Source organism: Symphalangus syndactylus, chromosome 2 (assembly GCF_028878055.3).
Source record: "Symphalangus syndactylus isolate Jambi chromosome 2, NHGRI_mSymSyn1-v2.1_pri, whole genome shotgun sequence".
In the NCBI taxonomy this organism is placed as follows: domain Eukaryota; kingdom Metazoa; phylum Chordata; class Mammalia; order Primates; family Hylobatidae; genus Symphalangus; species Symphalangus syndactylus.
The window spans coordinates 34,109,259-34,124,826 of NC_072424.2; positions in this window are offsets into that span (position 1 = coordinate 34,109,259).

A 15,568-nucleotide genomic window follows, 5' to 3' on the forward strand; every position below is an offset into this window, starting at 1 on the left:
TCCAACAACAAAAACAACAACAACAACAAAAAATTCCCTTGCACTGTCACAGTGGGAAGGAGAAAAAGGAACTGTCACAGAAGAAAAGTGTTATTTTGGAACTCGAGGAAAGAGTTCCTGGCATTCTGTCTCAGATGAAGTGTAAAAAAGATTAATCACTTATGTGAAAGAGACAGAATTGATACAATATACTTTAATGGCCATTCAACTTCCTAATATCTATTTAAAGAGCATAATATAAGGCCTCATAATCCATTGAAGATCCTTGACCATATCCACTCAGACAACAGTTAAGCAATTTCCATGATGTTTATTACCCTTCAACTGACCACTTAGAACAATATTTTAAAACTTTCCAGGCTACTATTAGGAGCAAAGAGATGATTTTAGGTAAGTGCTGACAATTATTGGCACTTACTATGTGCCAGACACTATGCACGTATCACATGTAATCTCCTATAATCCTCATAGGAATTCAGTGAGATGGGTGCTATTATTACTCTCATTTTACTAATGAATATCCAAAAGCTGGAGAGGTTACTTAATATGCCTGAGATCAAACAGCTATAAGAGGAAAAGTGTGCACTCAAATTTAAGAGACATCTGCACTCCCATGTTCAGTGCTGCATTATTCACAATAGCCAAGATATGAAACTAACCAAAGTATCAGGCAATGAATGAATGAATAGAGAAAATGTGGTATATACACACAATGGAATACTACTCAGCCTTGATAAGAAGAAAATTCTGTCACTTGCAACAACATGGATGAACCTGGAGGACATTACACTAAGTGAAATAAGCCTGGCACAGAAAGACAAATACCACATGATCTCACTTATATGTGGAACCTAAAAAAGCTAAACTTATAAAAGTAGAGAGTAGAATGGTGGTTACCAGAGGCTTGGAGGATGGGGAAAGGGTATGGGAAAATGTTGATCAAAAAGTAAAAAGTTATAGTTAGACAGGAGGAATAAGTTTTTGAAATCTATTAGTTACAACATGGTGACTATAGTCAATAAAAGTGTATTGTATATTTCAAAATTTAAAATAAAAATTTTAAAAATGAACCTCTAACCTCACATCCTACATAAAATTAACTCTAAATAGGTCATAAATATGAACATAAAAGCTAAAACTATAATCAAACTTCTACAGAAAAATGCAGGCAAAATTCCTTACTATCTGAGTAGGCAAAAATTACTTAGACAAAACAAGAAAAGTACAAACCACATCAGAAAAAGAAGAACAAGTTGGGCCTTATTAAAATTCAAAATGTCTGCTCTTCAAAATACACTGTTAAGAAAATGAAAAGGTAAGCCACAGACTGAACAAAAATATTTTTAAATGTGTGAGATGCATTTAAAGCAGAGCTTAGAGGGAAATATATAGTTTTAAAGGCTAAAGTTTTTTTAAAAAAAGAAAGGGCTAAAATCATTTGCCTCAAGAAGCCATAAGAAGATTAAATTACACTCAAGTAAAAAAACAAAACAAAACAAAACAAAACACTAAGTATTAGGGCAGAAATCAATGAAATAAAAAAAAACACTGACAAGAAAAATCAAAGAAAGAAAAAGCTGGTTCTTTAGAAATACCAATAAAATTGTATTGAAAAATTCCTAGCTAAATTCATCAAGAAAAAAAGCAGAGAAGATTCAAATTACCAATATCCAGAACAAAATAATCACTTGTTCAGATCCTACTAATGTTAAGGGTAGTAAAATAAGTATTTTTTAAAACTTTATGTCAATGAAGTCAACAATTTATATAAAATAGATAAATTCATTGAAAGACACAAACTATCAAAAGTGACACAAGAGGAAATAGAAAATCTGAAGAGCCCTATACCTATTTAAAATCTTTCTATAAGAAAAATGTAAATTCAGATTGCTTTACTGGCAAATTATATCAAACATTTAAGGAAGAAATACTACCAATCTTACACAAAGTAGCTCACGAAATAGTAGAGGAGGAGCATTTCTTAATTCAGTTTATGAAGCCAGCTAAACCTTAATACTGAAACCAGACACAATCATTATGAGAAACGTACAGACAACATCCCTCAGGAACATAGTTGTATAAGTCCTTAACAGCATATCAAATCTAATCTGATTTAAATTGAATCCAATACTATGTAAAAATGATATTATGACCAAATGTTGTTTACCCAAAGAGTGCAAAGTTGGTTTAACATTTAAAAATCAAAGTAATTCAGCATGTCAATAAAAGAAAAAAAAAATTAGCGTAACACATGCAGAATAAGTACTGATGGAACTCAATATCCATGTCTGATTAAAACTCAGCATCCAAGAAATAGAAGGGAACTTCCTCAACTTAATAAAAGGCATCTATAAAAATCCTGCAGCTAACATTGTATTCATGATGAAACATGCAGTACTTTTCCTTCTAACATTAAGAAGGCAGAGATGTTGCTCTCACCATTTTAATTTAGGATTGTACTGGAAATCCTGGCTAGTGCAATGTGATGGTTAATACTGAGTGTCAACTTGATTGGGTTGAAGGATACAAAGTGTTGATCCTGGGTGTGTCTGTGAGGGTGTTGCCAAAGGAGATTAACATTTGAGTCAGTGGGCTGGGGAAGACAGATCCACCCTTAATCAGCTGCCAGCAAATATAAAGCAGGCAGAAAAACGTGAAAAGGAGAGAGACTGGCCTAGCTTCCTAGCCTACATCTTTCTCCCATGCTGGATGTTTCCTGCCCTTCAATACCGGACTCCAAGTTCTTCAGTTTTGGAACTTGGACTGGCTCTCCTTGCTCCTCAGCTTGCAGATGGCATATTGAGGGACCTTGTGATTGTGCAAGTCAATACTTAATAAACTCCCATATATATATGGGAATACACACACACACACACACAGACACACACACTCCCCTTTATATACATACTACTCTTTATATACTTTTTTTTTTTGAGTTGAAGTCTTGCTCTGTCACCAGGCTGGAGTGCAGTGGTGTGATCTTGGCTCACTACAATCTCCACCTCCCAGGTTCAAGTGATTCCCCTGTCTCAGCCTCCCACGTTTCTGGGACTACAGGTGCATGCCACCATGCCTGGCTAATTTTTTTGTATTTTAGTAGAGATGAGGTTTCACCATGTTGGCCAGGATGGTCTCAATCTCCTGACCTTGTGATCCACCCACCTTGGCCTTCCAAAGTGCTGGGATTACAGGCATGAGCCACGGCACCCCGCCATATATATTTATATGTATATAAAGGGGAATATATATATATAGATATAGGTATATATATATACACGCGCACACACACACACACACACACACACCTTATTAATTCTGTCCCTCTAGAGAACCTTAATACAGATTTTGATACTAGGAGTGGTTCTAGAAGAACAGAATATTAAGGATGGAATTCTTTCATTGGTTTTGGGGTTTCTGGAGTTGGCTGCTTAATATGATTAGACCCCAAAACGCTAAGGAATCTATTTCTAATAGTATGGAGAACACTGATAGTCCTTGGTGGGAACTGTTATGAACCAGAAATGCACCAATCCCCAACCCAAATACTATTACATAAAATTAACAATACTTAAATGCTGATATGAAAAGGAAATAAAATGAAGATGTTTTCTTAGTACAAGTGTATACATGCACAAACATGTTTTTAACAAAAGGAGGAGGAAATACTCAAGACAATTACAGTCCTCATTTTTGCAGATGGTCATGTGGTCCTAGCTGGTATTGATGACTACCTTCTTCTACTACCCATTCTACTACCCTCTCTACTACCCTTTGCCTTCAGCAAGCACCTCAGCAGGTCATGGGTTTTTTTTCTGCTGGAGTACCCAAACCTTCAATCCTAAAGGGTCTGGGCCATTTGTAGTTCTGCCTGGATTGGGCTGTTGTAGTTTCCCATTGACCTTAATCACAGGGCATGGAAATACTAAGAGACGCCCTAATGGATCTCCTGTATTCCATGCATACTCTTCTTTACCTCTGTTGCAGAGTAGTAGACTGGGTCAATCACCCCAGCCAACACTGTAACTCTCATCTTAGCCTGTTGACTTAAAGGTAGGAGAAGCCAAAAGTGTCCAGGTGGCAATCTTAACATCCAGTTTAATGGAATCATTGTTAGGTCTTCTGGCGGCAGTGTTCTTCCCTCTGGAACTAAGACCTCTAGGCCAGCAGAACATAATGTCGTGAAACAGGAAACAAAAATTTTGCTAGTGGATCACTAGGGGTGATGGTGAGTGGTGCCACTTCCACTTCCACCCCTGATTCCTGGACCCTTGAATCCTAGCTATGGGAGAAACAGTACCATATATTGGATGCTGATTCAGAGCATACATGGCCTTCTGGAGAACTTTGCCCCAGCCCTGCAAAGTATTGTCACCTAGTTGGCATTGTAATTGTGACTTCAAAAGGCCATTCTGCCGTTCTACCAATCCAGCTGCTTCAGGATGATGGGGAACACAATGAGACCAGTGAATTCCATGAGCATGAGCCCACTGCCACACTTCCTTAGCCATAAAGTGAGTGCCTTCATCAGAGGCAATGCTGTGTGGAACACCTTGATGGTGGATAAGGCATTCCGTGAGTCCACAGATGGTAGCCTTGGCAGAAGTACTGCATGCAGGATAGGCAAACCCATATCCAGAGTAAATGTCTATTCCAGTGAGGACAAACCTCTGCCCTTTCCATGATGGAAGAGGTCTAATATAATTAACCTGTCACCAGGTAGCTGGCTGATCACCCCGAAGAATGGTGCCATATCGAGGGCTCAGTGTTGGTCTCTGCTGCTGGCAAACTGGGCACTCAGCAGTGGCCATAGCCAGGTCAGCTTTGGTGAGTGGAAGCCCATGTTGCTAAGCCCATGAGTTGCCTCTATCCTTGCCACCATGGCCACTTTGTTCATGGGCCCACTGGGCAACGACAGGAGTGGCTGGAGAAAGAGGCTGAGTGGTGTCCAAAGAATGGGTCAACCTATCCACTTGATTATTAAAATCCTCCTCTGCTAAGGTCACTTATTGGTGAACACTCACATGGGATACAAATATTTTCAGAGTATTTGACCACTCAGAGAGGTCCATCCACATACCTCTTCCCCAAATTTCTTTGTCACCACTTTTCCAATTATGCCTCTTCCGAGCCCCTGACCATCCAGCCAAACCATTGGCTACAGCCCATGAATCAGTATATAATCGCACATCTGGCCATTTCTCCTTCCATGCAAAGGGCACAACCAGGTGCACTGCTCGAAGTTCTGCCCACTGGGAAGATTTCCCTTCACTGCTGTCCTTCAGGTATGTCCTAGCAAGGGGCTGTAGTGCTGCAGCTGTCCACTTTTGGGTGGTGCCTGCATATCATGCAAAGCCATCTCTGAACCAGGCCTTAGTCTTCTCTTCCTCTGTCAACTGATCATAGGGAACTCCCCATGAGGCCATCGGTGCAGGCTGGAGAAGAGAAGGCAGGGTGGCAGGAGTGGAAACCATGGGCATTTGAGCCACTTCCTCATGTAACTTGTGCCTTCAAGACCTGCTTGGACCCGATCACATATATACCACTTCGATTTGATAATAAAATGTTGCTGTGCATGACCCACTTTATGGCTAGATGGGTCAGAAAGCACCCAGTTCATGATAGGCAGTTCAGGTCACATGGTGACTTGGTAACCCATAGTCAAATGTTCAGTTTCCACCAAAGCCCAGTAACAGGCCAAGAGCTGTCTCTCAAAAGGAGAGTAGTTATCTGCAGAAGATGGCAGAGCCTTGCTCCAAAATCCTAGAGGCTTGTGCTATGACTCATCTATGAGGGCCTGCCAAAGGCTCCAAACAGCATCCCTATCTGCCATTGACACTTCAAGCACCATTGGATCTTCTGGGTCACATGGCCCAAGTGGCAGAGCAGCTTGTACAGCAGCCTGGACCTGTTGCAGAGCCTTCTCCTGTTCTGGACCCCACTCAAAACTGGCAGCCTTTTGGGTCACTCAATAAATGGGCCAGAGTAACACCCCTAAATGAGGAATGTGTTGCCTCCAAAATCCAAATAGGCCCACTAGGCATTGTGCCTCTTTCTTGGTTGTAGGAGGGGCCAAATGCAGCAACTTATCCCTCACCTTAGAAGGAATATCTCAATAGACCCCATACCACTGGACCTCTAGAAATTTTGCTGAAGTACAAGGTCCCTGAATTTTAGTCTCATTTATTTCACATCCTCTGGCATGCAAATGTCTCACCAATAAGCACAGTGTGTTTGCTTCTTCTTGCTCACTGGATCCAATCAGCATAATGTCATCAATGTAATGGACCAGTGTGATATCTTGAGGAAGCGCAGTGATCAAGGTCTCTCCAAATAAGATTATGACACAAAGCCAGAGAGTTGATATACCCCTGAGGTAGGACAGTAAAGGTATATTGCTGGCCTTGCCAGCTGAAGGCAAATTGCTTCTGGTGGGCCTTATGGACAGGAATGGAGAAAAAGGCATTTGCCAAGTCAATAGCTGCACACCAGGTACCAGGAGATGTGTTAATTTTCTCAAGCAATGAAATTACATCTGGTACAGCAGCTGCAATTGGAGTCACCACTTGGTTAAGCTTATGACAATCCACTGTCATTCTCCAAGATCCATCTGTCTTCTGCACAGGCCAGATGGAAGAGTTAAATGTGGATGTGGTGAGAATCACCACCCCTGTGTCCTTCAAGTCCTTGATGATGGCACTAATCTCTGCAATCTCCCCAGGGATGTGATACTATTTTTGATTTACTCTTTTTCTAGGTAGAGGCAGCTCTAATGGCTTCCATTTGGCCTTTCCCACCATAATAGTCTTCACCCTACCAGTCAGGGAACCAATGTGGGGGTATTACCAGCTGCTAAGTATGCCTATGCAAATTATGCATTCTGGCACTGGGGAAATGACCACAGGATGAGTCCGGGGTCCCACTGGACCTACTGTAAGTCAAACCTGAGCTAAAACTCCATTAATTATCTGACCTCCATAAGCCCCTATTTTAACTGGGGGACCACAATGATGTTTTGAAATCAGCATCACCTCAGAGCCAGTGTCCAGTAGTCCTCAAAATGTCTGATCATTTCCCTTTCCCCAGTGCACAGTTACCCTGGTTAAAGGCCGGAGGTCTCCTTGGGGAAGGATGGGAGAAAGACTAACAGCATAAATTGTCATGAGTGTATTGGGGTCATTCCTCAAAGGGACCTGGCATTTCCTTCATTGAAGGGGTTCTGGGTCTGCAAACTGGCTGAAGTCTGGAAATTGATTGCAGGGCCATGATTCTCTGTTTTTATAATTCAAATTAGTCTTTTGTCCATTCAACCTAGAAGTTTTCTGCTCATATAAATTAAGTAGAAATGCAGTAGGCTTCCTATCAATTTCACTTCTAGGAACACCATAATTAATTAGCCAATGCCAGAGCTATACATAAGTCAGACTATACTGATTGCCGCTTTGCCTCTACTGTCCATTACTGTAACTATGCCCACCTTGCCTTTGATGGTTGAGTGCCGCCACTTGGCCCCTGCCACCTCAGGATCCAATCATTCTCATTGTATTTAAATTTTGTAGCTGAGTGACTGCTGTTCCCACTGTTAGCTCTGACATACACAGAAGAGCAATTACAGGGCTCTTCAAAGATGCAGGTGCTGCCCTCACAAATCTATTTCACAAGGCATTGGTCAAGGGTAAATCTTCTGGACTCTCCCAGCTAGGATGAGTAGATCTGAAATGACTAATCCACTCCACCATCCCAATCTCCCTAAGCCTTTGGATCCCTTCCTCTACATTAAACCAAGGGAGATCAGGCATTTCCAGCTCACTCACAGTGGGCAATCTTTTAATCCATATTTCAGCTAACCAAGCAAATAAACTATTAGAACTTTTTTAACTCCCCGAGCTGCAACATTAAATGCAGAGTCTCTACTTGGTGGGCCCAAATCAATACATTCAGCCTGATCCAACTCTCTGTTCCTTCCACCATTATCCCATACCCTTAACATCCATTCCCACGCCTGCTCTCCAGATTGCTGTTTATATAAATTAGAGAACTGAAACAGTTCTTTTCAGGTGTAGCACACCTCCTCATGGGTCACATTCTCAACCTCACCTCCAGGGGCCCACTGGAACTTTAGTCTAGTTATAGGTCTAGAAGCAAACAGGGGTGTTGGGGGTGGCTCCTGAGGAGAATCAATATTATTTTGCCCGGCAACTGCCTCTGGGGAGGCCATCACTGTTGCCTCAAGCAGCACAGGGTTTATCTCCTCAGACAAAGATGGAAAGGCTGATGGCAGCATGGGTCAGGGAAGGGAAGTGGCCACTACTGGGTATGCGGGAAGCTGTTCCTTCTGACAAAAAAGGTTCAGAAGACTTTACAAACTCAGTGTCCCCAGCTTCATCAGCGTCCTTCCACATGTCCCCATTCCAAGTTTCAGGGTCCCATTCTTTTCCAATCAATGCCCTCATTTTAGCAGTAGACATCTGGTGAAGCTGTACATGTACTTTTCATTGCAGTTCAGCCACTTGCATGATAAGAGCTTGTGTTTATTTTTCCACAATTTCAGCTCTTTCTCTACAGGAGATAAGAGTCTCACTCAGGGTAATCATAGCAGAGTTGAGGTTCAATATCTGATTCCTATTTTAACTCCCTATTCTAACTCAGGGAGTTGGAATCCTTGAGTTCATCATTTTCTTTTATCACTTTGTCCACTGAACTTAGGAGCAATCAACCAGCTTCGTTATGTTCCTTGGTTCTCCACATATGGTCAAAGGTATTATGTATAGAGTCACTAAACACCTTGCCTCTCACAAGTAGTGAATCATGAGTGTCAAATGCATGTATTTTGCATAACTTTCTAAACAGTACATGCCAAGGACAATCAGTGTTCTCCATACTATTAGAAGTAGAGTCCTTAGCATTTTGGGTTCTAATTGTATTAAGCAGCCAACTCCAGAAACCCCAAAACGAACAAAAGAAGTCCATCCTTAATATTCTGTTCCTCTAGAACCACTCCTATTATCAAAATCTGCATTAGTCAGGGTTCTCTAGAAAGACAGAATAGGACAGATAGATATATAAAGGGGAGTTTATTAAGTATTAACTCACATGATCCCAAGGTCCCACAACAGGCCATCTGCAAGCTGAGGAGCAAGGAGAGCCAGTCCAAGTCCCAAAACTGAAGAATTTGGAGTCTGATGTTCAAGGGCAGGAAGCATCCAGCATAGGAGAAAGATGTAGGCTGGAAGGCTAGGCTGGTCTAGTCTTTTCACGTTTTTCTGCCTGCTTTATATTCTAGTTGGGTTGACAGCTGATTAGATGGTGCCCACTCAGATTAAGGGTGGGTCTGCCTTCAGCTCACTGACTCAAATGTTAATCTCCTTTGGCAGCACCCTCACAGACACAGCCAGGATCAATACTTTGCATCCTTCAATCCAATCAAGTTGACACTCGCTATTAACCATCACACCCTCCCAAGACTAAACTAGGAAGAAGTTGAATCCCTGAATAGACCAATAACAAGTTCTGAAGTTAAGGCAGTAATAAATAGCCTACAATCAAAAAAAGCCTAGGACCAGATGGATTTACAGCTGAATTCTACCAGAAATACAAAGAGGATACCATTTCTGATACCATTTCTTCTGAAATTATGCCAAACAATTGAAAAGTAGGGACTCCTCTCTAACTCATTCTATGAGGCCAGCATCATCCTGATACCAAAACCTGGCAGAGATACAACAAAAAAGGAAAACTTCCCTGATGAACATCAATGCAACAATTCTCAATAAAATACTGGCAAACCAAATACAGAAGCACATCAAAAAGCTTATCCACCACGATCAAGCTGGCTTCATTCCCGGGATGCAAGGCTGTTTCAACATATGCAAATCAATAAACATAATTCATCACATAAACAGATCTAAAGACAAAAACCACATGATTATCTCAATAGATGGCATAAAAGGCCTTTGATAAAATTCAACATGCCTTCGTGTTAAAAACTCTTAATAAACTAGGTATTGAAGGAATATACCTCAAAATAATAAGAGTCATTTATGACAAACCTACAGCCAATATCATACTGAATGGGCAAAAGCTGGAAGTGTTCCTCTTGAAAACTGGCACAAGACAAGGATGCTTTCTCTCACCACTCCTATTCAACAGAGTATTGGAAGTTCTGGCCAGGGCAATCAGGCAAGAGAAAGAAATAAAGTGCATTCAAATAGGAAGAGGGGAAGTCAAATTGTCTTTGTTTGCAGATGACATGATCCTACACCTAGAAAACCCCATTATCTCAGCCCCAAACTCCTTAAGCTGATAAGCAACTTCAGCAAAGTCTCAGTATACAAAATCAATGTGCAGAAGTCACAAGCATTCCTATACACCAACAATAGGCAAGCAGAAAGCCAAATCATGAGTGAACTCACATTCACAATTGCTACGAAGAGAATAAAATACCTAGGAATACAGCTAGCAAGGGAAGTTAAGGACTTCTTCAAGGAGAACTACAAACCACTGCTCAAGGAAACCAAAGAGGACACAAACAAATGGAAAAATGTTTCATGCTTATGGATAGGAAAAAATCAATATTGTGAAAATGGCCATACCGCCCAAAGTAATTTATAGATTCAATGCTATTCCCATTAAACTAACATTGACATTCATCACAGAATTAGAAAAAAAAAATTTAAAATTCATATGGAACCATATGGAAATTCATATGGAAAAAAGAACTCACATAGCTAAGACAATCCTAAGCAAAAAAACAAAGCTGGAGGCATCATGCTACTCAGACTTCAAACTGTACTGTAAGACTACAGTAACCAAAATAGCATGGTACTTATACAAAAACAGACACATAGACCAATGGAACAGAATAGAGAACTCAGAAATAAGACCACACATCTACAACCATCTGATCTTCAACAATCCTAATAAAAACAAGCAATGGGGAAAGAATTCCCTATTTAATAAATGGTGCTGGGAAAACTGGCTATCCATATGCAGAAAATTGAAACTAGATCCCTTCCTCACATCTTATACAAAAATTCACTCAAGATGGATTAAAGGCTTAAATGTAAAACCCCAAACTATAAAAACCCTAGAAGAAAATCTAGGCAATACCATTTAGGACATAGGCATGGGCAAAGATTTCATGATGAAATGGCCAAAAGCAATTGCAACAAAAGCAAAAATTTACAAATGGGATCTAATTAAACTAAAGAGCTTCTGCACAGCAAAAGAAACTATTATCAGAATGAACAGGCAATCTACAGAGCAGGAGAAAATTTTTGTAATGTATCCATCCGACAAAGGTCTAATATCCAGAATCTACAAGGAACTCAAACAAATTTACGAAACTAAAACAAATAACGCCATTTAAAATTAGGCAAAAGACATGACCAGACACTTCTCAAAATAAGACATTCATGCAGCCAACAAACATATGAAAAAAAGCTCAACATCACTAATCATTAGAGAAATGGAAATCAGAACCACAATGAGATACCATCTCACGCCAGTGAGGATGGAGATTAAAACATCAAGAAACAATAGTTGCTGGTGAGGTTGCAGAGAAATAGGTTTTACACTGTTGGTGGGAACATAAATTAATTAGTTCAACCATTGTGTAAGCCAGTGTGGCGATTCCTCAAATATCTAGAACCAGAAATGCCATTTGGTCCAGCAATCCTATTACTGAGTACACACCAAAAGGAATATAAATCATTCTATTACAAAGATACATGCAGGCATATGTTCATTGCAGCACTATTCACAATAGCAACGACATGGAATCAACCCAAATGCCCATCAATGATAGACCAGAAAATATGCCACATATACACCATGGAATACTATGCAGCCATAAAAAGGAATGAGATCATGTCCTTTGCAGGGACATAGATGAAGCTGGAAGCCATTATCCTCAGCAAACTAACACAGAACAGAAAACCAAAAAACCAAACACCGCATGTTCTCACTTACAAGTGGGAGCTGAACAATGAGAACACATGGACATAGGAAAGAGAACACCACCACTGGAGCCTGTCGGGGGTGGGGTGGGGGAAGGGAGAACATTAGGAAAAATAGCTAATGCATGCTTAGCTTAATACCTAGGTGATGGGTTGATAGGCACAGCAAACCACCATGGCACACATTTACCTATGTAACAAACCTGCACATCCTGCACATGTATCCCAGAACTAAAAATAATAATTAAAAGAAAATGAAAAGGTAAGCCACAGACTGAACAAAAATATTTGCAATACATGTATCTGACGAAGGTTTTGTATCCAGACTACACAAATAACTTTTACAACCTAATGAGATGATTTTAAAATGGGCTAAATATTTGAAGACACTTCACAAAATAAGATTTACTGATGGCCAAAGCTACATGAAAAGATCCTCAACATTGTTAGTCATCAGGAAATACAAATATAAACCATAATGAAGTATCACTATATATCCAAAACAATGGCTTAAAAAAGTACTGGCAATACCAATATTGACAAGGATGTGGAGCAACTAGAGACCACACTCATTGTTAGTAGGAATGTAAAAATGGTACAACCAGGCAAACAGTTTGGCAGTTGCTTATCAAGTTAAATATACAATTATCCTTTGATCCAGCAATTCCATTCCTTGGTATTTACCCAAGAGAAATGATAATGTATGTCCACATAGAGATCTGTATGTAAATGTTCATAGCAACTTTATTCAGAATAGCTAAACACTAGAAATAACTTGAATTCCCATCAACAGGTAAAATAAACCAATTGTATTTTTGCATACAATGGAATATTGCTCCACAATAGAAATCAAGCAATTATTGATCACACAACAACATGGATGGACCTCAAAAAACATTGTACTACATGTAAATAAAAGCCAGGCACAAAAGAGTACATACAGTATAATTCTATTTATATAAAATTCTAAGAAAGATAAAACTAATCTATAACAATAAAAAACAGACCCATGGTTGCTTGGGCTAGTTGATGGCTGGGGATATTGACTTGCCAAGTGGCATAAGGGCATTTTGGAGGGGTGGTGATTATGGCAGTGATTACTTGAATATATGCATTTGTCAAACCTTACCAAACTATACACTTAAAATAAGTGACTTTTATATGTAGGTTATATATTGATAAAGCTGATTTTTAAAAAGAAAATCTATCTATATATATACATATATATATGCGTATATATTTATGCAGTATACACTTAAAGGTCCAGAAAGATACATTCAAAAGTATAGAACAGTAATATTTCAAAGTGATATTAAAAATATTTAATGATGGGAAGCACAAGCATTGACCAATCAGAATAAATGGTAGGTTTGAACAATTGACACAGCCAACTCATGTGAATGAGATGAGTGTTAGCCCAGAAAAACAATAGTTATCAATGAATGGTAGGATTATAGATGTCCTTTTTCTTCCTTTTGCTTATCTGTATTTGTTAATATTCTGTAACAATCACGTATTTTAAAATAAGAAAAAATCTATTTTAATTATAAAGAAGAAAAATGGTACCCTGTTGATAATCACATTTTATACTGTTATAAAATTCTAATGAATCTAAAAACCCTAATGGAACTTTTAAATAATAGATATGAGAAATGGTATACTAAAACAGCATTGAATTAGAAGGTAAAAATGGATAATGCTATAAAAATATTTTCTGTCTACTACAAAGAAAATAGTGAGGCATATTTTTAAATTATTTTACCATTTTAATATTTTAAAATGCCCTCCCTTTGCTCCTGTCCCAACAAGATGTCCATATAATTATGTTTTAAAAGAGAGATCATTTCCTCAAATTGTCTAGGCTCTGAAATGCCATACTGCTCAAAATGCATTACACAGTATGTTCCTATGGGTGTCTTGGTCTAGGTCAAACTTCAGAATCTATCTGAGCAAGTCAGGAAATCAAATGATAATTATCAGCCCTGGATAAATTTTTATAGCAAAATTACAGCCCATGACAAGCAGAGTTGTTGCTATCTCTTCCTAGCAAGACTACTACCGTCTGTATGGCTCATCACAGCAACAAACCTTTGCCCTGAGCAATTCTTTAGAGGTAAGCACAATAAAAACCTAGGTATAAGAATAGTCACTGAAAAGCTATGATCAGCAAATAATGACCAGGGAGTCCCCTTCATCATGTCTCTCTCTATTAACAGAGAAGCTGCACCAGCTCCCCATCAGCCCAGCTGGGAGTCAACGGATGGTTTCAGGAGTCAACGGATGGTTTAGCAACTGGACTCCTTTCTGAAACTCTGAAAACCCCAGGGTAAAATTATGCTACTGTACCGTCTACTAATGTTGCTTTACAATGCAGCTCAAATTTGTGATTTTAAAAGCACCTCAGCCCACTGTGACTTCACAGTTATCTTTAATGATTTGCAAATCTCAGTGTTTTTTAACAGCTCATTTTTGTGCTGCGGCTACTGTAGTAACACCTGTGCCTAAATAGTTATTGCTTATAATACCCTGGGCTGTCAGGACGTGCAGTAAATGAGAGGCAGTACAGTACCTTTCACCTTTTCTAGCCTAATTTACTCCTCCATCTGAACACAAGCATACTGAGTCTGATGGAGCTGCTATGTCAGCTCCCAAGGCCCTCTTCCCCCTTGGCTCATGGGACGTCTGTCATCAGCAGCTGCTGATCACCCTGCTCTGTTACATGGAGAGACACAGGAAGGAGAAGGCAGCCAGAAACCACCAGGGTCTTTCCCTCCTGTGAACAGAGGAAGGCTGAAAGTTCTCACTTTGAAGATGGAGGATCAACTTGTTCCCAGATGGCAACTATAAAAAAATACAGAAGTTTTCATGAGGCACGCAATGTGGCATTTCTACAAGATATTCTATTTATATCACATTACTAAATTCAGCTTCATTTTAGTGTCATTCACCCTTTAAATGAGGATTAGAGTCACCTTTACAGTTGACGAGTATTATGTAACAACTTTTCTTCTCTGATTCTAAAATATTTGGTATCTCTTATGTAAGAGTAATAATGGCAGATGTTTACTGAACAATACTATGTGTCTGACATTGTCCTAAGCTTACATGCATTAACTCATTTAATCCTCAAAACAACCTGTTGTTATGATGCGCCAGGATTTGAACCCAGAATCTGTCTCCAGAGTCTTTGCCGTACTGGGATAGATCAAAGATCAGACTCCGTTCCCCTATAGAAGTGAACCTCTCATGAAGCCACCCAAGGACTCAGAATAAAGTGGGCTATGACTATGCTTCGAAATGCCTCAGGATAGATGGGAAAATCTCCAGGGTTGTATATGTGTCATAACTGCCTTACCTTACCTGCAAAAGTCTTTTGTCTAACCAAAGTATAGTTGGCTCTGAGGAAAGATATCATCAGTGATTTTCAAAAACAGAAATGGCCCCATTGTGCTTTTTTTAGGTTTAAAATGCTCTTAGTAAATTCTCTAGGGTACAGTCCCATCCTCTATATCCCTGTATGGTGCCCAAAGAGCTGATGATCACCCTTTTCAAAACATTATCAGCTACACTGGAGGTTGCTTTCCATCTGTAAGTGTTCTCTCACTGGGCCCATT